The sequence below is a fragment of the Corvus kubaryi genome, unplaced genomic scaffold, assembly GCF_017639235.1.
Source record: "Corvus kubaryi isolate FWS band 111438036 unplaced genomic scaffold, C.kubaryi_AGA036_p1.0 37249, whole genome shotgun sequence".
NCBI classification, from domain to species: Eukaryota; Metazoa; Chordata; class Aves; order Passeriformes; family Corvidae; genus Corvus; species Corvus kubaryi.
Genome location: NW_024581072.1, coordinates 7,702,911 through 7,726,918, shown reverse-complemented (window position 1 = coordinate 7,726,918; position 24,008 = coordinate 7,702,911). Strand labels below are relative to the sequence as shown.

Here is a 24,008-nt window from a genome sequence, read left to right as displayed (position 1 = left end):
TGTGTATGTAACGAATTGACTCCTGCTGCACCTCTGCAGACTCCACGGAGGACAGCCTATGGTGATAAGACTGTCCAGTGCATTGTACATTAAATCTTTTATATTTAAGCACAAACCTGTGTTTAACTCAGCTCAAGGCATGCAGTAAATTTTCCACAACAAGAGTCTTGTGAGTTAATGGTTAAAAACATACAGATTCCACCTGCACAATTGACCAGATTGTAAACATGATATTTCCACAAAAAGGATGGGTTTATCTCACCCACATTTATAACATAAAACTAGTTTTAATTTCATTATGAAGCTCTTGGAAGTTTCAAACACACTACAGGTCTCTATTGGGGTGTTCTGTGAATATTATAAAACGTTTTGGATTGAATTGTCCCATATAAAATGAAAATACATACAGGTAAGTACACTGTATGCATATTATTGTATGTACCAGAAGGACAATTTCTCTTAACATAACCAATAGACCTTGCTTTCTACACTGTAAACAATGGAGAATCACCCAGCCTGAAACAGTCAGGGAATGGTCTATAAAAATAAATTCCTTAACTGAAAACGATTAGGAATGTAATACTGAGGGCACAGTTCTCACAATAACTAAGAGGTAATTACTTAGCTTGTTCTGTATCTGATAGACAAAGACTTTGAAAGGAAATTAAATCACTGATTTCTTGTCCTAGAGTTAGATGCCAAATGAGATCATATAATTACAGATGAATGAATTTTTCTATATAATATCATGTCTAGCATGCTCTCTTGGTTTGAGATAAATTTGGAGGAAAACATCTGAAATGAACATCCCTCTGTTAGAAGGCAGATTTCAGCACCCCCTCCCCCACCAGGTTTGGAAAGAAATTCCTCAGAGGAAAGTGAAAAAAACTATTTATTTAACAAGCAGAGTGCATGCAGGCACAGAAAAAAGAATGCATAATGTTAAATAATAAAACCTATTGCTGTGGAGAAGACCTTGGAAGATTCAGAGCTCTTTGTAGGTGTGGCTCTGCACTCTCTGGAGCTGGGGTTCAGTGTGGGCCCCTCTGGGCTGCAGTGTGGGCTCTCCTGGTGATGTCCTGGTGTTGCTGAACAGTCCAGAAGAGGAGAAGAAGAAGCCAAAGTCACAGGGAAAAAAAAAAACTTTCTTGCCTCAGCGAGCAGGCTAGCTAAAAAGCAAAGAAGTTTAACTCTCTCTTTCCTGAGAAACAGAGCTGAAAGCTGGGAAAAAACAGCAGGAAGGTGCTTTCCTTGGCTCTGTAGCAGCAGGAATGCAGGGGAGCGTGTGTCCTTGAGCACAAACAACTCTGAAAAATTTGCCTGGCTTCTCTCCCCCCTCTCCTGAGAAACAGCCTAAAGACACAGGAAAGCACAGGATTCATGTCTGGCATAGGGCGGATGATAAGGAATACAGTATCATACAGTGACCTCAGAACACATGCAGATTGCAAAAGCAAGGAAAAACAGAATCTTGTATGTTTACTTCAAGGAATAACAGTGGAGATTCACTTTGAGCATGCAAAGGCTGACACAGTCTTGCAGCTATAGGAAGATGAAAATTATTCAGCCTCAATGACCTCATCTACATCCACAGGAAAATTTCGCATGAAGTTAAGCATGCATCACCAGGACCCTTTTTCAGGAATTAACATCACAACCACAGAAGGAATGCACTGATGGCAGAATGTGCTTCAGGAAGGTACATAACAAGTAGATTCCCACGCTGGTCACATCACATCCCTTTTCATAGTGTCCTGCCTTAAATAGCATTAATTCCTTAAATGTCTTCACCCATACAGAAGCCTCCATCACTTCTACATTCTTAGTGGCATAATCACATTTTTCACTGACAGCTGCTTCTTGTATTTTAAAAGACCTTTAGAGTGACAGTCTGGTTGTTATATGAACATGTACATTTCTTGACATGAGGTTGAGAACAATGCAACTAACCTGTCGCTACTAAATGGAACAAAATGTTCATCTACCTCCACTACACCTAAAAATTTCCATCTTTCACCAAGAAAATTGAGTCTTCTTAGTCCTTGATGTGCTATAGATGGATTTCTCCTAAGCTAATAATAGCATTAATACTGAAAAGCCAAGACTTACCTTAGCGCTGGCAACTTTGCATTTAAGTCAAACTTATGGAAAATGAGAGCAATGAACCTCATGGAACTCAAAAAGCATCCATAATAGTAGCAGAAAATGAAGCAAAGTCAAATGCATGAGAAAAACGGTAAAACTTTTGAAATTCACAATTTTGTTAGAACGTGGTATGCCACTACGAACAATTATAGTTCTATGGAAATTTTTTGAGAGCACAGTGACTGAAATTTTGCTTAATTTCTCCTAAATTTTGTCTGGGTCGTAGCCACAAAACAACACCTGAGGACCAAATGACGGGCAGGCCAATTTCTCTTGTGCTGTCTATATTGTACACAGTGTTACTATGACTGTTTAATAAAATCAGCTACCTCCCCTGCTCACCAGTGCATGCATAGCAGTGCATTTCAGCAGCTAGATATCAATACATTCAGGGAGGATAAAAGCCTTTTGTGCATACAGGTGTCCCTTACAGACAATAAGCTTTAGCTCTTCATAAAATGACAGCAGGATCTTGCAGCAAAGTGTGAGAGGTAAGGGCTGTATTTGTGTGAAGGAGCTGCACTAGGTAGAAGATGTTCACAGTGCCACACACAAGATCTCATTGCTACAGTCAGATTGCACAATGCTCGGTAGTGGAAACTGTTTCTTACGGCATCTGGTCTTTTCTTATATTTTCTCTTTTAAATAAAATAAAATCCAATTTCTTTTCCTCATGCAGTATTATGGACAATACAAGGCCATGATAAATGGCATCCATTATAAAGATTTTACATAATACTCTTCAGCTAACCTATTTTTGAGAATGTTTTTACCAGAATAATTTAACTGTAACTGAAAATACCTCACTGAACGAGGAATTTGGAGGAGGGCAACAAATAAATTTCCATAAACTGTAGTATCCTACACATCTTAAACCAGTGCAAGTAAAGATAAGAAACTAGAAAATAAGTGTGCCAAAAATGCAGTTAAAAAAGGTTTATTTGAGGTGGCGAGTTGTAACAATTCCCTACTGACCTTTAATTTACATATTCTGCTAACACCTCAAACCAGGTCAGTTTAAACTATTCAAAAGGAATCCACTGTACATTTCTTGCCCCTTTAATCATCCCAGAATTCAAGTAATCCATTTGGATTACTTGCTGGCCACTGTGATAGGAAGTAAAATATGCTATTTATGTTGCAAACTAAAAGACTGCCATAGCCATAGCAATGGTCTCAAATGGAGATATTCCTGTTACTTACCAATTTACATCATTTGAGAGATCAGTAAAGCCTTGAAACACAGCTGTTTCTAGGATATCTTTGTAATTCTGTTTCTACAAGTTCTGTCAGAAACACATCCTGCTCAGTTGAACCAGAGCTTGACAGGCAGCAACACATACTTTGAGACTGCAAGAAATACTAAAATTTAGAACTACCAAATACTTGTTTTCTTGTTGGTATGAATCTTCTCACACTGCGTGAAAAACCACCACAAGCAACTTGATGGATTAAGGTGCAGCTGGCTTGAGGGCAAAACAGGTTAAAGACAATGCCCTCCAGCAGCTGGTTATGAGAACAACTGTTTCAGCAGCATGTATCAGCAGAGCTAATATTTCAACTGTCCCTCCCAAAGTACACATACAGCAATTATGCTAACAATAACTCTGCCACTCAGGTTTTCTGGTAACCTTAGTCTCTAAAGACAGTTTAGAAAGAGCTGTGTTTCAAATTCTTTTCAGCATGCAAAGAGTTCAACTAATGGATAAAAGGATTATCAACATCCTACCTGTGTGTTCCTTTAGAATGATTTTGAGCAAATATTATTAGGAATGCCATTAGCAACAACTACCAGGGAATAATGATCCCATTCAACAATCATTTCTGAGTTTCCAAAGTTTGCTTTTTATTTTAATTTAGAATGAAAACTAACGCTGCATAAATGTTTTCTTTTTTCAACACAGACCTCAGAGCTGAGGTCTATATTGAGTGCAAGCTGAAATTTTGCTTAGCTGTAATTGCTTATAAGTGTCAATCAACAGACTGATGGCTGGCCGACAGCCTCGGTGTAAGTAGTTTAAAGCAGTCTGACTATAAATAGTTTTGCTAACTCAGATCAATCTCTCCACCTTTTATCTCTCCAAATAAACAGAAGAGGAATATGAATATGGGTTACTCACACCTCAGCAATTTTAATTCTGTTCCTTTTTGGACCAACTCAGTACAGTTGGAATCATCCTAATATAGCTGCTGAAGGAACATGAATAACAGCCTAATAGAATTTTGCTTCAGAAGATATAAATAAGAATACCTCTACTGCAGGCTGTTTAGACTAGCTGAAAATGCAGCAAATGTGGAACTATACTAGAGTGCAGAAGAGTGCAGAAGAAAAAGAAATAAATATTTCCTGACATCTTGTCAATGTCATACACAATTATAAATGCACACCTATTTCCTTTTTTAAAAATATTTCAAATATATGGAGTAGGAAGGGACCGTCAAGGATTGAGTCCAGCTCCTGGCCCTGAACAGGACAGACCCAAGAGTCACTCCTTGTGCCTGAGAGCATTGTACAAATGCTTCTTGAACTCTGTCAGGCTTCGTGCTGTGACCACTTCCCTGGGGAGCCTGTTCCAGCACCCAGCCACCCTCTGGCTGAAGAAGCTTTCCGTGATATCCAACCTAAACCTTCCATGACAGACCATTCCCTCGGGTCCTGTCACTGTCACCACAGAGAAGAGACCAGTGCCTGCCTCTCCTCTTCCCCTCACAAGGAAGTTGTAACTGCAGTGAGGTCTCCCCTCAGTCTCCTCTTCTCCAGGCTGAACTGACCAAGTGACCTCTGCTGCTCCTCATATGGCTTCCCCTCAAGGCCCTTCACTATCTTCATTGCCCTCCTTTGGACATGCTCTAATGGCTTTATATCTTTTTTATATTGCAGGGACCAAAGCTCCACACAATATTCAATAAACATAAGATTTTCTTCCTGGGAGGAAAAACACAATATGAAATTACGATGGTAGAAGAGGCTGAAACAGGCAAACTGAGCTGAAATCAGGCACCAAATTAACAAGTAGTTTATTTTTACTTACTGTCCTTATTTGATGCCTACTGTTACAATATCCTTTCAGGAAACAAACTATTTTATAGTCAAGGTGCTTTATCGAGCACAGATTAAAGAATGGAGAATTGCTGCATATGAATCTTAGCTCTGTTTCTTCTCACATAGCTTTGACTAAAACATAATTTTTCCTCCTCCAACACTGTACTAACAACACAGGTTGCCCTACCAAGCCTTGAGAGTCTCTTCTGTGATAGAGCATTAGGTGCTAGTGCCCACGGGGAGAGGAAATCCCACTTATTTCCCAGATGTTCCTCTCTTGAGGGTGACTTGGGGCAGAGCCATTTAAAAATTATTGAGGTAGGCAGAGAAGATGTAAATAGACATACTTTGTCTAGTTTAGAAAAAGGACCAGGTCATATAAACCCCTAACTCATTGATTCTTAGAAGAGATCATCATAAGATGCAGCCATGTCATTAATTTGAGTCCACAGCAATTTTAATCTAGATATATGTACCCTCACTACCCAATGCCAAATGAAGTAAATACATGCATATCTCAGAATGAGAATCATAATGCTTCAAATTCATATGATATTATCCAAATGAAAAGTGCTATTTGAAAACAATTTGCTGTTTTGAATAATAAGCTATCCCTCCTTTCAGAAGAACTTACTTATAAACTCAACATCCCCTGTGTTTCTAGAAAAAGTCCCTAGAATGAAAAACGAAACAGAACAACAACAAAAAAACAAACCAACCAACCAAACAAATAAAACTCTCTAAAAAAAGCCAAATCCACCCTATGCCTGTAACACACAGACAATATGCTCCACTAATCAAACTGAAGTTGTCTGGCTTCTGACAGCATGGAGCTTGAGAAGAATGACAGTTTAGAACAACCAGGACAACTACAAAACTTACCCACACAGATACATACCACCTTTATAAGATTTGAAATTAAAAATTAAAGATTTAAAATTAAAAGCTGAACATACAAAACCACTCAATCCTCCTGAATAGACTTTTATTTGGATTTGCAAAATTAATTTCTTGTTTATAAAAAATGAATTCTCAACAAATCAACACAAGAGTGAGATTGACTGCAAATGGCATCAAAACTACAGCTGTATCTGGAAGCAGCCCAGCTAAGTATGTTTTCCTTTAACTAAGAGAGCAAATAATGGACAAAACCCCACGAACACGAAGAAGGAAGACAAGGAAAAATGGTGAATAAAGGAAAATCAGTCTCAAAAGAGAAACAACCGCATTGTAAAAAACTCAAGATTTCAATTTTAAACAAATGAGCTCTCAGAGAAGAATGGCAATGGTAATGTGTTAAAAGCAATAATTAATCAAAGTTCATTGCTATCTGCACCTGAAGAACCATTGTGAATAACTTCAAAGCATTCACAAAAGGAGTTGAAGAAGACCATATCACTGAATTTCTATTATTAACTGGCATTATTTGAAAACAATAATAACTAATTAACAGGTAGCTTCCTAATTAAAATTGGTGAACAGGATTATACTAGCTATTCTTGAGCATTGTCTCCCTGGAAAGCTCATTTCCCTTTTTAAGTGTGATGTTCCTGTATAAATATTTAAGTTATTTAGAAAGTATCTGAATGTCATGGGGTTTCCAGGGAAGGTATATATAAGGTATATATTTTCAGGAGACAAAGATCAGAAGTATACAAGTGCAATTAAGTTCCTTGCCCTTTTAGAGGAAGATATATATATATATATATATATATACACATTCTCCCACCACACTACATTGTTCCATCTTGCATGTGGTAACCCTCCAACTATAAAGCCAAAGAAAAGTTACTAACTCCGTATTTATGCCTCAAATCCAAGAACATGTGGCTGTCCCAATACAGTGTAAGGCTGTGTAAGAAGAATAACCCTGAGCAGTTCAGTCTTGCTGTGGAGCACATGCACGCTACTGTGAGCCATTTCAATCAAAGGACACAGAAGAGGGACCCCGCTCCCAGGTGGTGCGTGGGTCAGCGGGCTGCAGGGGAGCACAGGTGCAGGCAGGGCTGCAGAGCCTGTTCTGCAGCAGGAGGGTGGAGGGTTGAGTGTGTGCAGGGCCCCGACAGTCAGGGAGGAGGTTTGAGATGCTCAGAGCCCCTAAGGCGAGGCAGCGTGTGTGCAGCTGTGGGCACATGCAACTGTACAGTCTTCCACGTGTATTTGTGTGGGTGGGAATTGTGTTGTCTTAGGATTTGCTACAGAAGGGTGCCTGGAAATTCACAGGTGTTTACTAAGCTTTTGTAAGTGTTTACTATTGTGGGGTATATGGTTTTTTTTGTTGCTATTGTTACCAAATATGTAATTCACTGACTTCAACTTAATTCTGTGCTGTTAACACAAACAATTTTGATACTGATTTGATTTAAACCATTTCAGCGGATAATTTTTTTCTCAGACACTATAATGTGTTTCTTTTATATGATCAGAATGACTTAAGTTGAAACAAAAAGCCCACACCACGAATATACACACTGTCTTAATATAACACCTTCAATACAACAAGTGAACATACAGTTTGCTCCGCAACCAGACACAATTGCTATGTGATTTCAGAGACAGACACTTTGTCCTTTGGAAACTGAGTGCAATGGTAATGTTTCACATATTGAAGATCAAGTACATATTCCATCAGTGACTGAATGGTGTGCAGCTGTTACACTGATAAAAGCCTTTAAAAGAATAATGCAGTTAAGTAAGCTTTTTGTCATTCTGTTCAGATCCTGTGTACATTTATAGATGGTGTCTATACATATTCACTAAAATATTGACTTTCTCATAATAATACCTAAAATGTAGTAAGCCTGTAGATGAATAATTAAAATTACTAATAGAAAATTAATTTCTTTAATGGCTTTAAAAAAATATTCTATGTAGTTACAGAGAGTGTTTTTGTTTCTTTTCTACTGTCCTTTTCTTAATGGTACCTGGCATACATTTAAAACCAAACTAGCAATTCTACTTAGCAAGAAAGAAATTTAGAGTTGTTTTATACTGTGTTTAGTATTCTTTTAAATGGATTGATACTGGCTACCATTTGCCTATGATATTACTAACTACTGAGAAGCAATAAAGTAGAAATGAGGAATGACTACATTCTGATAACCAGGAGCAACAACAGGAAGTGGAAAGAAAATTATTTTGGAGCTCTGGCTATGAGAAAAGACCTTAACAAGAAGGTGGCATCAGCAAAGGTGGAAGCAATCCAGTTACAGGTCAGTCTTTTAAAGGCAGCAGGAAAAAGGTTTATGTCATACATACATCAGGATGCAGTTGCCTGGAAAACAGATGAAGGTAAGGTGATTTTAGGAACTCATTTTAGTGGAAAACAGAAAAGTAGAAGATATGTTAGAGAATAATGTTAAGTAGAATAATGCTGTAGGAATAATACAGATGAACATAAAAGAGAAAATAGAAGTGCACAATATGTCAATTTCCATTCCTCAGATGTTACAAAAGAGGTTGACATTGTTTAATATAGCAAATGGACTATGCTTTGAGGGTTTTGGATCTTTTTAAAGATAAAAACTTTTTGGTTTATACTGAAGACAAATCTCACAGTTTTATAGCCAACTGTCTTCTCTTCTTAGTGAAAAGAAAATTGAACTTATTTTTTAAAACTAAAATAAGGTTACAGAATGCTCTTATATAAAACGGTAACTGATGTTGAATTATCTAATTTCTTATTAACTCATATTGTTAAATTTTTATTTTAAATGAAAATGCAAGGATGTGTCACTCTGAAGCTTACAAATATACAGTCTACCTCCTTTGTTAGACACCCTGAAAAGCCACTTATAGTTTGTAATGTAGTGTGATTACATAGGATTTCTCAACACAGACATATTACACTAAATATCAAAGCACAGTTAAATCACTGCCATCTGTGGAACAGAAGGCTTTTATGATTATTTACTTTGATAGAATTAGCTCATATAAACTATAACAGCATAAGCACTAGTGTAGACTAATAAATAACTCCACACTAGACTAGTAAATGTGTCTATGCTAGGTGGTTCAGGGCTTAACTAGACTGATGTGCACTCCAAGAGCTCTGAAGGCACAATTTATTATACAGGGAGGAAACTGAGTGATCATATTGCAAAATAATATTTGGTTTATTTGCTATCATGGATCATGCTGAGGAAAATGAAATTAAGGCTATAGTATTTAATGCCTATTTAAAGGAAAAAAATTTATAATAGACAGATATTGTTTAATATACATTTGCTTCAAATATTCAACACAAATACTGCAGTAAAATAACTTTACAGGTCACTATTTATTTTAGTAATAATTTATAAAGCACATAAAAAGAATTCAAGGTGATGATGTATCCTAAAATTACTTCACTGGAATATCTCAAGGACATTAATTCTGATGAATTAAGAAGTAGAAGGATACTAACAAGTACTCTTCTAAATGTCAGCTTTTACATCTTGATACTTGTATGTGATCTCAATGGAAATTGAGAAAAAATGTATAAATATTTATTAAAGAAAAGAGAGTGGGCAGGAAACAGACTTGTTTTTTCCCTATTTACCCTACTTAAACTAAGTTCCCTGCTAATCACTCTTGCTTTTTCACTCCTAGAGTCCTCAGATTTTTTCTTCAAATCCTTCAATTTTTCACCCTTATATCTCTTTCTTACATCACCATGCTTGTTTTAGAATTAGTGCAACACTGACTTCTGTCTAACTCATGGAAGACTTACATACACCACAAGGTGAAATGAAACAGAAGCAAAGAAAGTTGCATGTTAATAAGGCTCCTAAGACACTAGGCAAGAAGAGAATTATTATTTAAATGAAATGTAGTGGTTCAAAGAAAACATTTTCTTTCTCTTTTAATTTTCTAGTTGAATTCCACTCTCGAATTTGCAACCAAATTCTATCTTTGAAATACCTTGGCCGAATGTTCTCAAAGCTGATGCTGCTTAACTGGCTTTGTAGACACCGATAGTCACAGAGGCTGAAACTGAGGCACTGTAATCCTTTTCTTAAACTCAACGGGAAGAGTACATCAATTGTAAGGATAAATTAAAGTCTTATTTTTGAATAAGCAGTTAATTACTTGCTTGGTTCCAATTGATTTTAGTTGCTATTATGTACATTCATAAATGTCCTTAAGCAGGAGTGATTCAGTGAACTGAAGCCCAGAAGAAGCACAGTGTTGACACTGCTAATGAATGTAAAACCAAAAAAACCTTGTTATTAGGTAATTTATGACAAACTATTTATAGATCATCAAAGATGGCAAAGAAAGCCAAACTTTCTTGAATATCCAGTTCCTATTTTAGATGCAATTATTTTCATTCTCCAAAATAATTGGGGAGAATTTTTATGCTACTGAATAACTAATATGAACATTTTATTTATACCGTTTTTCTTTTGCAGGAAGCATGTTATGAAATACCACATATTCATCTCCTCAAGGAGAGTGCAGGGGTGAAGAAGAAATGTCTTTTATTCAGACTGGGTTGTTAGCAGAGTGGTTTATTTTCCAAGAAGGAACAGGCCAGTGACTTCCCTTGACACCCCCAGAGTGTGATAGTAAACTTTGGTCGCCTATCTATGTATAACATATGAAGTTTATAATGCACAGTGAAAAATGTGTGAGCATAAGTTTCAGTTCGCACTCCAACATCAACCCTATCTGCAACCTTATAGAGGTAAGTTAGTGTCTCGTCTCAGTTAGTACAGGTAATAGCATGACATGACTGCAATGAGGAGAAGTACAGTAAAGATAGGGAAAACCTCAGATACTGTGGTTAACAGAGGTCAGACAGCTATCTAAGATGAGAAAATGATACAGAAATACTGAATACAAGAAATAAAACCAGCAATAAGACATAATCTAGTATGTTTAAAAAAATAGAGTCCAAGGTGGTCTAGTATCAAACCCACTTCAAGGGGAGGCACTACCTAGGTAATTTCTTTAATATCAGCCTTTTGATCTATATCTATCTCAAAAACTCACTCTTGCCAACCACTCTTACTCTACTGGTCTTACTCATTATTTGTTCCAGAGGGACACAAAACCCAAGACAATATTGTGTCAAGGTACAGAATTTGGAATAGGCACAGCAGACGACCGAAGGGACCAAGGAAAAGGAGGGGAAGGGCATTCAGCTTATGGCCAGCAGCACAGTTGGGGAATAAGTGTCGGTCTGTGGTTTCTCCGTCAGAAACACTACAGCTATATTTTGCCTGTTTCATTTGCTCATGCAAGAATTAAAAGCTGTAAGGAAGAGATTATTTCAAGAAGATTTGCTAGCAAACCTGGTACCAATTCCGGCCAAATGCCAGGCACCCACAGAAGCCGCTCACTCACCCTCCCCTTCTACAGCTGGGCAGACGAGAGAAATTTATGGAAGGGTACATGAGTTGAGATAAGGACCAGAAAAAAACACTCCAAGGGCAAAACAGGCTCATCTTAGAGATACAAAATTAGTTTAGTACTAACAAAATCAGAGGAGGATAATGAGAAGTAAAAATAAGCCCTTAAAAACACCTTTTTTTCCCAACCCCTCCCTCCTTCCCACCGACAGTGCAGGGAGACAAGGCATGGAAGTGTGGTCAGTTCATCACCCAAGATTTTCTTCTGCTTGGCTCAGGGGGAGGAAGTCCTTCTCCTGCTGCACCATAGGAGGTGTCTCCCCAAGGGAGACAGTTCTCTGTAAACTTCTCCAGTATAGCTCCAATCTCATGAGCAGCACTCCTCCCAAAACTGCTGTGCCGGGGCTCTCTCTTCCCATGGGGTGCAGCCCTCCAAGGACAGGCTGCTCCCGCCTGGAAGCCAGGGCTCCTCTCTGCACCGTGTCTCCCGCTGGATCACAGCCTCCTCCAGGCATCCACCTGCTCCAGCGTGGGCACCTCCCCCACGGGCTGTGGGTGGATCTCTACATCCTCCATGGACCCATGGGCTGCAGGGGCACAGCGGCTTCACCATGGTCTGCACCACGGCCTGCAGAGGAACCTCGGCTCTGGCTCCTGGAGCACCTCCTGCCCCTCCTTCTCCACTGACCTTGGTGTTGCCATGTTGTTTCCCTCATGTGTTCTCACCTCCTCCTCTTCTCTGGCTGGAATTGAAACTGTGCATCCCACTTAGTTTTGATTTTCTTCTTAAATATGTTTTCATAAAGGCATTACCATCATCTCTAATTGGCCCAGTTTTGGCTAGTGGCGTGTCCACCTTCAGAACCATCAGGGATTGGCTCTGCCATGCATGGTGGAAGCTTCTTGCAGCTTCTCACAGAAGCCACCTCCATGGCCACCCTGCTATTAAAAACCAGGCTGTGCAAAACCAACACTATATATTAGTCTTATTCCAGAAGCACCACACTTGTGTTTCTTGAAAAGATTGAAATCTTTTCCCACTCTCCGGGTGGGTGAATAGTATTCAATACTATTCAATGTTTACCCCACCCAGTATTTTTCCAATGTGCTTCCATTCAAAATACAATAACTCTATTTTGCTCTAGAAAAAAAATCACCATGGCCTGACAAAATTACAGAAGGCCCACAGAAATTATGCAGATCAGCACAGAAAAAGAAACAGGTTGACTATTAGCATGTCACACACATGGTAATGAAATAGTGTTTGACTTTAAAAACCCTCTTATATAATTCTTTAACAAAGAAAAGAAAAAGAAAGATCCAATAAATTACTTGGATCCTGAATCCCTTCTTGGACTATGTTGCTCATATTTGCTTTTGAAGACATATTAAACTGCAAAGTGGTATTTATAGCTAAATGCAGGGTTTCAGAAGAACATCAAAACACCTCAGGTAAGTGCCTTCTGGTGGCTTAAACTGCCAGGAGGATTCAGTTGTGCATATTTTCTCATTTGTTTTAAATCCTCTAATATTATGGGAAAGTAGTCTACTAGCCTCATTCTACAGATGAGAAGTTTTATTAACTTGGATTAAAGTTATGATATCTGTACATGGGGAATGGAGTGGTGATTGCAATAATAATTCTCACTTGGATAGAAGTGGTGGATTATGGTTATAAATCTTGGCTTTGATTATATCTGCATAATAAAGTGCAAGGGAGCTTACAGACTTCTGAACATTTGAAAAGGGGATACTTTCATGAGGAAAGAAAAAGTAATAAAAAAGTCCAAGCTCATAAACTAGTGGCATTTACAAGCTAATGACATTTACATACCTGTGTGGCACTTAAAACCCAGGTATATTAGATGATTTTGAAGGTCCATGCCAACCCAAGCCATTTGGTGATTCGATGATACTATGGTACTAAAGCTTTTGGAAAACTAGAGGTTCAGAGAGACACTTACATAGATTTAAAAAACCCAAACCAAATCAAAACAAAAAACCTTAAGTACCTGCCTTCACTTTCTTTCAAAAGAGGCAAATAATTGGTAATGAAAATAAATACCTTCTCTTTTTACCCTGTATTTTGAGGCTTTCCCTTCTCTCTCTGTCTGTTACAAAGGCAGCCTTTAGAAATATGGTCCACAGAGCTTCCATTGCCACTGGAGAAAGGGGCTGGAAAACTTGGCTTACAGAACTGTGTTGTGCCTTGTGATCAGTAGTGTAAACAGAAAAAATCAGTGAATTCCTTATATCTCCAATCCCTCACAGCAGAGGATTTAACTTGCTACATTTGTTGAAAGGGAATGTAATGCATCATTATGTCTGTCTGGCAGGGAAGAAGGATCTTTGCATACATTTTGACCTAGCATGTGTCTTACATAAAAAAGAAGGTAAGAAGTGAGACTATTTTTAGTCAGGGACCCTAATTCCTCTTGCCAAGCAGTAAAGTAGAGGATTATTTTCCGAACTACTTCCATAGTTGTGTGAGGAATGTAGAAGCAGTCCCTGGAGAACTGACCTATGATACCACTGCAATTACAGGTGATATGCCTGTCTTCATGCTCTGCACATCTGTGTTAATTGCCATCAGACCAAAGCTGGAGGGACAATCTAGAGTTACCTTCCCAGTATTGCGCACAAGGATTACGGAATGACAGGTATTTTAAGTTAATAGTTCTCAGTGATACAAAGACATCATGGCACTGCAGTTCAGGGAAAGCCAGCTCTATCTCCATTAACTCTAGCATGGTTGAGAGATGCTTCACTGGAAGATAAAAGGAGTTGATGACTATTCACAAGAAGCAACTATACGAAAGAGATGTAACAATCTGTAAATTTGTCAAAGTGCCCTTCCATTTCAGGGATTTTCAGTTCAAGAGTAAAGGAGGTATTTCCTAGGTCAGTCAAGGCCCTAATGAAGGGCTTCTCTAGAAGTTTTGTTTTGTTTTATTTTGTTTCTAATACTTTTGTATAAAATATAGCTGAATGGATAAGCAAACATTTTGGTCACTTTTCAGAACATGTTAGGTAAGGTAACTGCAAACAGATATTTCAGTTTACAATACAAAAAGTGTGTTCTCAGGAAGCATTCTTCTTATAGAATCATAAAATGGTTTGTGTTGGAGGGGACACTTGAAGGTCATCCAGCCCAACACCCTCATCCTGGGAGGAATATGTATCACTAGGTCATGTTGCCCAATGTTCCATCTAACCTGACCATACTACTTACCATGATGTGGCATTCACAATGTCTCTGATAAGTCACAATGTCTGATTTTTTTTTTTTTATGTCCAATCTAAATTTGCCCTCTTTCAGTTGAAAACTGTTGCCCCTTTCCCTGTCACTAGAGGTCTTGGGAAAAAGTTTTTCTTTTTTTGGTTGTTCGATTGGTTGAGGTTTTGTTGTTGGGGTTGTTTTTTTGTTTGTTTGTTTTGTTTGTTTTTCCCATGTCTCCTCTATATATTGTAAAACTGCAGTAAAGTCTCCCTGAAGCCTTCTCTTCTCCAGGCTGAATAAGCTCAATCCTCTCAGACTTTGTTCATAGGAGTGGCATTCCAGAACTCTGACCATTGTTGCATCCCTCTTCTGGACCTAATCTAACACCTTTGTGTCTTTCTTGCACTGATGCCCTGGAACTGGATTCAGGTGAGGTCTCTCCAAAGCAGGGTAGAAGGGGACAATCAACTTCCTTGACTGGCTGGTCACATTTCTTTTTGTGCATCCCAGGATATGGCTGTCTTTCTGTGCTGTAAGCACATATTGCTGGCTCAGTTGTAGCTTCAGGAAGCCCAACTATTTTCATTATGTCAATAACACATTTTAAACATTGGATTTTACCATTTATTTCACCGGCACTCTTTAGCAGTAATTCATGTCAACAGTAATTGCTATATGCCAGCTTCAGTTAAACATATTATCTGAAGCTACTTGCCTAAGGATATAGGAAAGAGTTCTTCATATTTATTTTCAGAAAGCTAATGAAGAACTGAGTAATAGAATGTTGATCAGAATCACAGGAAAATGTTACTAAGAATGGGGTAATATCACCACATAAGAGAAGGCTGTAACTCTTTGTATATTATTACAGAGTCATAGAATGGTTTGAGTTGGAAGGGACCTTGAAGATCATCCAGTTCCATACCCCTGCCACACATCTTCCACTAGGTCAAGTTGCTCAGAGCCCTTAACCCCCTTTATCATCTAAAGAGTTAAAAGAGGATCAGCAAAACTATGGAGAAAGCTGCATGATTTATTAGTTTGCTTTAAAGTAGGAAACTAGTCATAATGAAGACACTTCTCCTTCACCACATCAAATATTTTCAGCAATCTCCTTGTATCAGAGGTAACTTCAGTAAGATACACAGAAATAGAGAGGGCTGCCAATGGTAGACAAATTTTCTTCCCATTAGTTACGCTTTCAAAACAAAGTAGGGAATGCTTGAAATTGTTGATGAAAGAAAGACTATCAAATATTGAAATCATCAGTAGTCAAACTATTAAAATGAATATGGATGAAACAAAATGGATGAAATACTTAATTTGAACCAGTATCAAACATCTGGATGCTTATCTTTAGTTTACTTATCTTCATCTAAATTTTCTGCATCTGCAAGTTTCCTGACGTTTCCAGGCATAATACATCACAAGGCACATTACAAGGAGGATGCATCTAGAAGCTCCTGAAGGTGTCTTCAACACCAGTTGTGAATTGCAGAAAAATGTGACCTTTATTGAAAAAAAATGCAGCAAGGTACATATGATGTTATCTACACTATAAGGCTGTAAGCTCAGTTGATTCAAACTGGATTCAAAGGAATGAAAACATACTGTTTATTCACACCAACACTTTGTTTAAAATATATTTTCCTTATTTGCATTAAGTTTTCAATGTTTTCCTTCCTGATGGATGTTTCCCACTTAGGTTCAGGATAGATGCTTAATTCCAAACTTAGGTATAAATCACAAAGTTCCTCCTGACAGAAATTTAAATTGAATCGAGTACACATATATAAAGTAAGGATTTGCAAGCCTGAGCTGATTTACTACACATTAAAAAAACCCAAACAAACAAACAAACAAAACTGAACCAAAAAATTTGAAACACCAAAGTTTTCAATCAAAACCAATTCAAAATGCTATATGAAATCTTTTACTCTATGCTACACTACAGGGAAGAAAAGAAAAAATTCACATTAAAGTAACTGGAAAAAGTGTTTCCTAGAACAGGAAATTCAAAGAGTTCCCTATACAGAACCAAAAAGGAAATAGCAGGTAACAGTGCATATGTTACAAGAATGAACCTAAACCAGGAAATGGAAATGAGAACAGACTTCACATAAATGGAATTTGTACTAATGCTTTCTTCAGGAGATGAGTTTCCAACTGACATTACAGTGCTTTGACTATACTGACTTCCTTGAAAAGTCCTTTTTGAACATAAATCAAAACATTTTGAACAACTGTATGGTAATACATATGTTCCTATTTAGCAGGGCTGCAAAGAGGATGCAGCACTTTTGCGTACAAAATACTGAAGATTTTCAATTTTTTTCAGAACAAAAGTGAAGAAAGTGAGGAAGTAGAAATCAAGTATGAAGCTTTCTAGGATGGCCTGGGAGGATCCCAGTACTTTCAATGACTTTTCTTGAGCTAGTTCATCAGTCCTGTCCATCACCCTGATGAACACTAATCATGGGTGCACACTGATTTCCAATTTCCAACTTCCACAATGAACTTCTCAATGATCTGAGAAAAGCCTTTGCAGAAGACCAATTTTTGAAAGAAGCTGCTTAATAATGGATTCCATTATTTGCTCCAAGTTCTATAGCAGTAAAGCCTGAAAGAAGACTATTGCAAAGTTACAGTTTAGACTGGAGAAACACAATAGGTGATGTGCCCCCTGTTTCATTGCATGTAGCTACAGACAGAAGAATGTCAGGAACATTGGTTTTGGAAAGGGGTAATTTGAAGATGGTACTATTTAAAGGATATGCACCCATGGAGATTTCATTCCCATTAACTAAGTATGGCATTGAGTGAGAAAATCCATTATCCACTTTTTCATTAAGGAGCATACAAGGACTTGGAAGTTGTACATACTAGTGAAAAAAATAAATCTATGCAGCCTTGGAGATTAAGGTTGGCAGAAAGTGATAAAAAGCAAATGGATGATTACCATGTGAATAGTGATCAAGGTCCAAGGAAACTACCATGCCATTTATAACCTTTAGTTATGCACTTAGTCACGTTCAGAACTTGGGAAAATATATCGGTTTTGCAAGAGACTAGGGAATTACTCATAACATTAGCAGGATCTACAGAAACTCTAACAGTCCAACCACTCTAAAATTCTTATTGGCACAAGTCCTTCTCTGTAAATCCACCTAGAACATGATCTACTAGAAAATTTTACTCATGATGGGATATTTTACACTCAGAATCAGAACAGACTGTGAGATTTGAGAAATAATCTCAGCAAAAGGACACTTTTATGGCTACAGATACACATTTCCAAGCACACTTCACTTAAAGTCATCTTGTAGGGGCCAGAATAGTGTCTGATGTAGATCACCATTAATCCACTGATTTATAGTACTTAACTTTGTAATGTACTGGAACTGCAGTTATTTACAGTTAAAGCTGTGGAGTGCTTGCTGTCTCTTGTTTAAAACTGAAATTAAATCTCCAGACAGTGATAATGAAATGCTGCAGGAACTTGGAATCAATTTTGTGAAAGGTGCACAGAAAGATGGTGACTTTCTAGAAAAAAGTCTTTCTAGAGGCCTAGGAAAATTTGAGCACATAAAAAAAACCAGTGAAGGGAGCCATCTGAGCTGTCTTCTCCAGCACAATGAATTAGTAATGAGTGAATTAGGGAGCCAGAAACAAGTGATTGCAGAAAGCAAAACATAGTCCCTGCTGTCAGTCAATCAAATGAGGCACAAACTAGCAGCTTGTTGCAAAATGGACAAACAGGAATATATATTAGGAAGGGGGAGATACAAGTGAAAGAGAAACACAAATGAACCGAAGAAATAAGGGAGAGAAGATGATGGATAAGCAATGTCTTTAGAGAAAGGGGCATCAAGCAAGGCTGGGGTATGTGCAAGATACAAGCATCCGGACATTGGTGATGGCTTAGATTAGAAGGGATGCTGAGAACAGACAAACATAACAGGTGGTAGCAAAAAAAAACCCCAGCATCCTGAGTATCATTTCCTTCCCTAGAGAGTGAAAACCAATTGCAGAAGCTAACTGAAAATTTATAACCTGCTTATATCTAACATAATACTTTTTTCCATGCACAACTATAATTATGCCAAGCAAAAGATGAACAGGGTCGTAATAAGGGAGCTTGGAGTATGGGTAATCTGTCTTAAAGTACACCCTGCAGAGTGAGACAAGTACTCTTAGACAGGTATTTAAATCTGCACAATGACTGGAGATAATTGTCCAGCTAGCTACACAGACCATATATGAACAGCAAAGCAAGTATTAAATAGTAGTCTGTGAACCCTTTTCAAAACATGACAACAAGACAAATATTAGTCCACAAAGATTCACCCTGCAGTGTTCTCTGCTAACACAGACTAAAGCCATCACCAAACTACTATTGCTCTGAAAATTGAAAAAAAAAAAGATAGTGTAAATCACCTTTGTGGGCCTTTTAACCTCTGGAGAGAATTTATAGTGTATTGCTTTCTCAAACTATATTAAAATAAGTACCAATGAACTACAAGGACAGTCTCAAAAATGAATGATGTCACCTACCTGCTTCAAACACTTGAAACAGATTAAATAAAATAAAGCATTGTATCCATATATATCAGTATGTTAGAGTGTGAGTAGTAATATTACCAGGCAAAACTTTCATATTACTGTCCTGAGGCTGCTGTCCCTGTCGCTGCCTTCACACCTTATAATACCATGAGTGCAAAAATAAATGCTAACATTGCCTCTACTATGTTCCTTGCTCTCATGACCTTCTTTATCAAGACCGAATACTTAGATAACTCTTTCTACTTATGCTAAAACTTTCTTCTGTAAGTTTCTTTCACTGTACCTGAACTGCCATTTGGTTATAGCAAAACCCATGCATTCCCTACTCAAATGACCACGCGACTTTTTGTGATACAGCGCTCACCCCTCATTTCTAATCTGAGTAACTTCTAAGCTGTATATCCATGACAAACAAAAATGCAATACATGCAGCAGTAGCATATTTATGACATAAATATACATATAAGCAAATACACACACCCACTGACACACACAAAATACATATATAGAATAGACTTTAGACATACATATATATATATATATATATGTTTATTTCAGTCCAGTTTAAAATGATATAAAAGAGTTCCACTATATGTCACAGGAGAGATATGTGCTATGAACGACTTGAGACAACCAAGCATCTTTTCCACTTTTTTTTTTCTTTCACAAATCCCATGTAAATTATTACACCCTCCTCCACTGGAAAATCTTTCTGACAGTGATTCAGTTTTTACCACTGGAAACTGGAATTTTGTTTTCAGTTCTGCCACTGCCACTCACACCTGACCTTTGGTACATTATCTCATATTTTTTTTGTGGCTCAGTTCACTGATCTGCAAAATGGTATAACAATACCTGTGTTGCAGCAAATTGATACTCTCACGTAATGAGACAGCCACAGATGAAAAGCAATATCTAGGAACATCCTGATTAGCCAGTTGCAAGAGCAGGTGCAATAACAGGATTAAGGCTGGCTAATTACATAAGTATTAACTCTGTTAAAGACAAAGTAAGAAAATTATATGATAATGGATTACAGAAATGCACTTTTGATAGGACATGCATCACATACCACATACTTAATTTCTCCTAAAAGTGGAAAAAGAAACAAAACAGATTTTTCAGCTACTGTGTTATGGCTAATGAACATATAAAAAATAACACCAAGACAGAAGGGTTTTTAATTAATATAATACAGTCCCTACATTTAAAGGCATTAATTAGATATTAATGAGATACTTTCACTCATAAATACCCACATAAAAAATACACATTACTTAATGTAAAATAGTTTCAGAATTAAAATCTTGTTTTGGCATTTCAATATTTCTGGTTTTTTGCTCTATTTTTTTTTTTTCTGAGAGATTTCACAAGATGCTTTTATCTCAAGATTAATTCCTTGTAATGGAAGCAAAAAAAATTCCACATTTTTTCTGAAAGTCTTTATTCATAAGCTTGTAAGTGCTAGAAATTAATTTTTAATTTTTAGAAATCCATTTGACATAAATATTTAATGTATAGAAAATCTGCATATAGTAATAGTACTTATTTTAGGGAATTTTTCTACTACACTCAAAATTCAGAGTTCAAAAAGTTAGTATAATTTGTTAATTAATACTCTGTTGCTGGACAGATGTAATTCTGTATAAACATGTGTCCCTAAAAGGATAGATTCATCACACTGCAATTTTATCATTTTTACTTTCATGTGTCTTTAAATAAATGCTACACTTTGGATTTATCAAAATTATCTATAAAAATTTAACTCCACAGCAAACATCACAGCAAGATATTGTTTCAAAGCCTTGAAATAATCAGATTAATCATTAATTTATGGGGGTTTTTTGCTGGATTATCCAATTAATTTTTTTTTTAATATTTTCATGATCAGATATCCAGTCTCTGAACTTTTATTACTCTTTTCATCAGATTTCTACCTACACTTTTAAAACTAGTCCCAAGAGTAATGGTTGCTCAAGCAATTAAAACTGTCAGATGACCTTTATTTTTGTAACTGATATGAAATTTAAATTAACTAATTTGCATTTGGTTACTTGGAGTCTTATTGTCCACTTGAGTTTTCACTAGACAGGAAAACTGTTTCTCATCCGGTCTGTCATTGCAAATATATTTTTATTCAGAAAGACTGATATTAGAGAATAGTAGTAGAATGTCCATTGCATATTGCCTCCACCAACTTTTTTCAAATTACTACTCTCAGACATCAGCTCTCTCCCGTATACTTTGAAATGAGCCTGAACATAACACAGTATTATACCCCTGGCCATGCTGCCTTGCCATGTAGTGATACTCCCATCCACAATTTCTTCAGACTTTGTAGCTTTGGATTTGACTGACTACTGTCATTCTCAAGTCATATTCACTATTGACTGACTTTACATCTTTATGTGGATACAATGCTCCTTCAGTAGATTTGTTGTAAAACAAATTTCCTACCAGTATTTTTCTGCAGTGAAAGGAAATAAAGTGATATAATTTTCCGAATGAGGTATACTATAAGCACACAAAATGCTACCTTTACACAGCCTTTATAGGTGGGTTCAGTATTCTGGTCTACCTGCAGAAACACTTCTAGTTCCTGGAGAAGAACATGTTTGCTCAAATGCATATTTCCAATTTATTTCAGAAGCCAGTATAGATTGAAAGTAAACTTGATTAGAAGATAAAAAAAAATGGTACAGAAAAATCGTATTTATTTCAACGCTTTTATGGCAAAATATACTTTACTTTGCCACATGTATGCATAAGTTAAATAAGTACATGCGGTTATCCTTCAATATCCAAGAAAGGAAAATACTCACACTAACCAAGAAACCTGGACTAGCATATTCTTTGCTCAGGTAAACTTCCTAATTGCAAGATTTTGTGATTATCAGACTATACTTTCCTGCAAGTTACATTTTTCTTTGACATTGCTTATATCTTTAGCCTTCCTTCCCCCATAAGAAAATATTTTAATGTTTTCTTACTCTATTATAAAAAAGTGGAATATTATACCATTACATCTTTTACAAAGAATACAGATGTCTGCAAGATGAAGTTATTCATAACGCCACAAATAAAATAATCTTACTAGATTTTCGATTATTATTCAGGAAAATTAACAGAAGTAGCTCATGCCACAGGCAAATCACAATAATACTCACAGGAATTACCACAATCAGAAAATTTTAAAGAACAAGAAATAGTTTTTTTACTGCCTAGTAGTCCATGGAGATTCAGAACAGTTTCTCACCTCAATGGCTACAGCTGATGTTATCCAGTACAAATCCAAAAGGTCAGACCACATAAACCATGAGGTATGTCTTTGTACTCCAGACAGTACTGGAAGCACTAGGAGTTAACTTCAGAGTTCCCTGCATGTCTTTGATGAAGGGAAGAACAATGAATTTGTGATTAAAGGATGACCAATTGAAATGAAATGAAATGAAATAATGAAATGAGATGAAATGAGATGAAATGAAACAAAATGAAACAAAATGAAACAAACAAAAAAAACCAATAATAATTTTCTTAGGTGACATATTGTAAGGGGTTTTGTCTTTTATATTAACAAGGGATTTACCATCAGTGTGGTATCTAGGTGTTGATAATACACTGCAGATATATCTGTGTCCTCAAGGGCATACTCTACAACTGACCATAAAGTCAACACTATGTTACCAAGGTTGTAATCATGATGATCAGTAACGAAATATAAACTCATTTTTCTACTGGGAAAGCCTCATTATCAAAGTGTTTCCCTTGACAGTCCTAAGTAGATTCTGTCATAAAATTATGGAGCCATGCTTAAGCCAAAATCATCTCAGGAATAATTCAACATGACAAGCTATAGATTACAACTGACACGGACAAATTTATCACATGATGTTCTACACATCATATTATTGAAATATGATGGCATCCTGTCTTTTCCAGTCTTTAAAGAAACAAGAAGAGGTTTGAAAAAATGATACAATTACAACAGTTGATAGAAAAGCAGTAGTTTCCCAGTAACACAGGAGATACCATCCTGTATAATATGGTAAACCATTCTGACCTGAACAGTTATCAGTTTCTAGGACTCTACTCATAAATCTCTCATATTAGAAGAAAGAAAAATAAATATTTATATATGGAAAGGGACAAAGAGTGATTGAAAGCGAGAGAGAGAGGAAAGAAAGAACGAAAGACAGAATGAAAGGAAGGAAGGAATGGAAGGAAGGAAGGAATGGAAGGAAGGAATGGAAGGAAGGAAGGAAGGAAGGAAGGAAGGAAGGAAGGAAGGAAGGAATTCAGAAGGAAGGAAGGAAGGAAGGAAGGAAGGAAGGAAGGAAGGGAAGGTAGTGAAACCCCAAACAAAAACTAGCAAGAAAATTCGACCTGGAATTTGCAAATGACCTAAGCAGTTTTCAAGGGAGCTTTCCTTCTCCAGTTGTACTGCTGACGTAATGTCTCTCCTGTAAACAGAACTTGCTGAGCATACAGTTGCCATTGCAAACATTTTCAATTCGAAAATTAGACCTTTCCCAGATGTGCTGCATCCTCAGTACATTTTTTATATTGTTCCTGTGTTTTCTTTCTGGAGACTTTAATAAAGTGCATTCCATTACCTCTCTGCACTAAGGTTCCTTATAAACTATACTGTAACATCTATTGTTTCTAAGACATTCAGAAGATTGCTGATTATAAAACACAGATG

At 36.9% G+C, this 24,008-nt stretch overlaps 1 protein-coding gene across 7 annotated transcripts in view; it reads right to left on the bottom strand.

Annotated features, from left to right (window-relative positions):
• The window catches only part of LINGO2 (leucine rich repeat and Ig domain containing 2), a 506,482-nt gene that overhangs the window by 186,760 nt on the left and 295,714 nt on the right, over nt 1–24,008 (bottom strand). For 3 of the 7 annotated variants that reach the window (XR_006015299.1, XR_006015298.1, XM_042023605.1), the window contains exon 4: nt 22,563–22,691. The exons of the other annotated variants lie outside the window; for them this stretch is intronic. The gene's annotated coding sequence lies outside the window, so the exon portion shown is untranslated. The remainder of the gene's footprint in view (nt 1–22,562; nt 22,692–24,008) is intronic. 7 annotated transcript variants of the gene reach the window in all.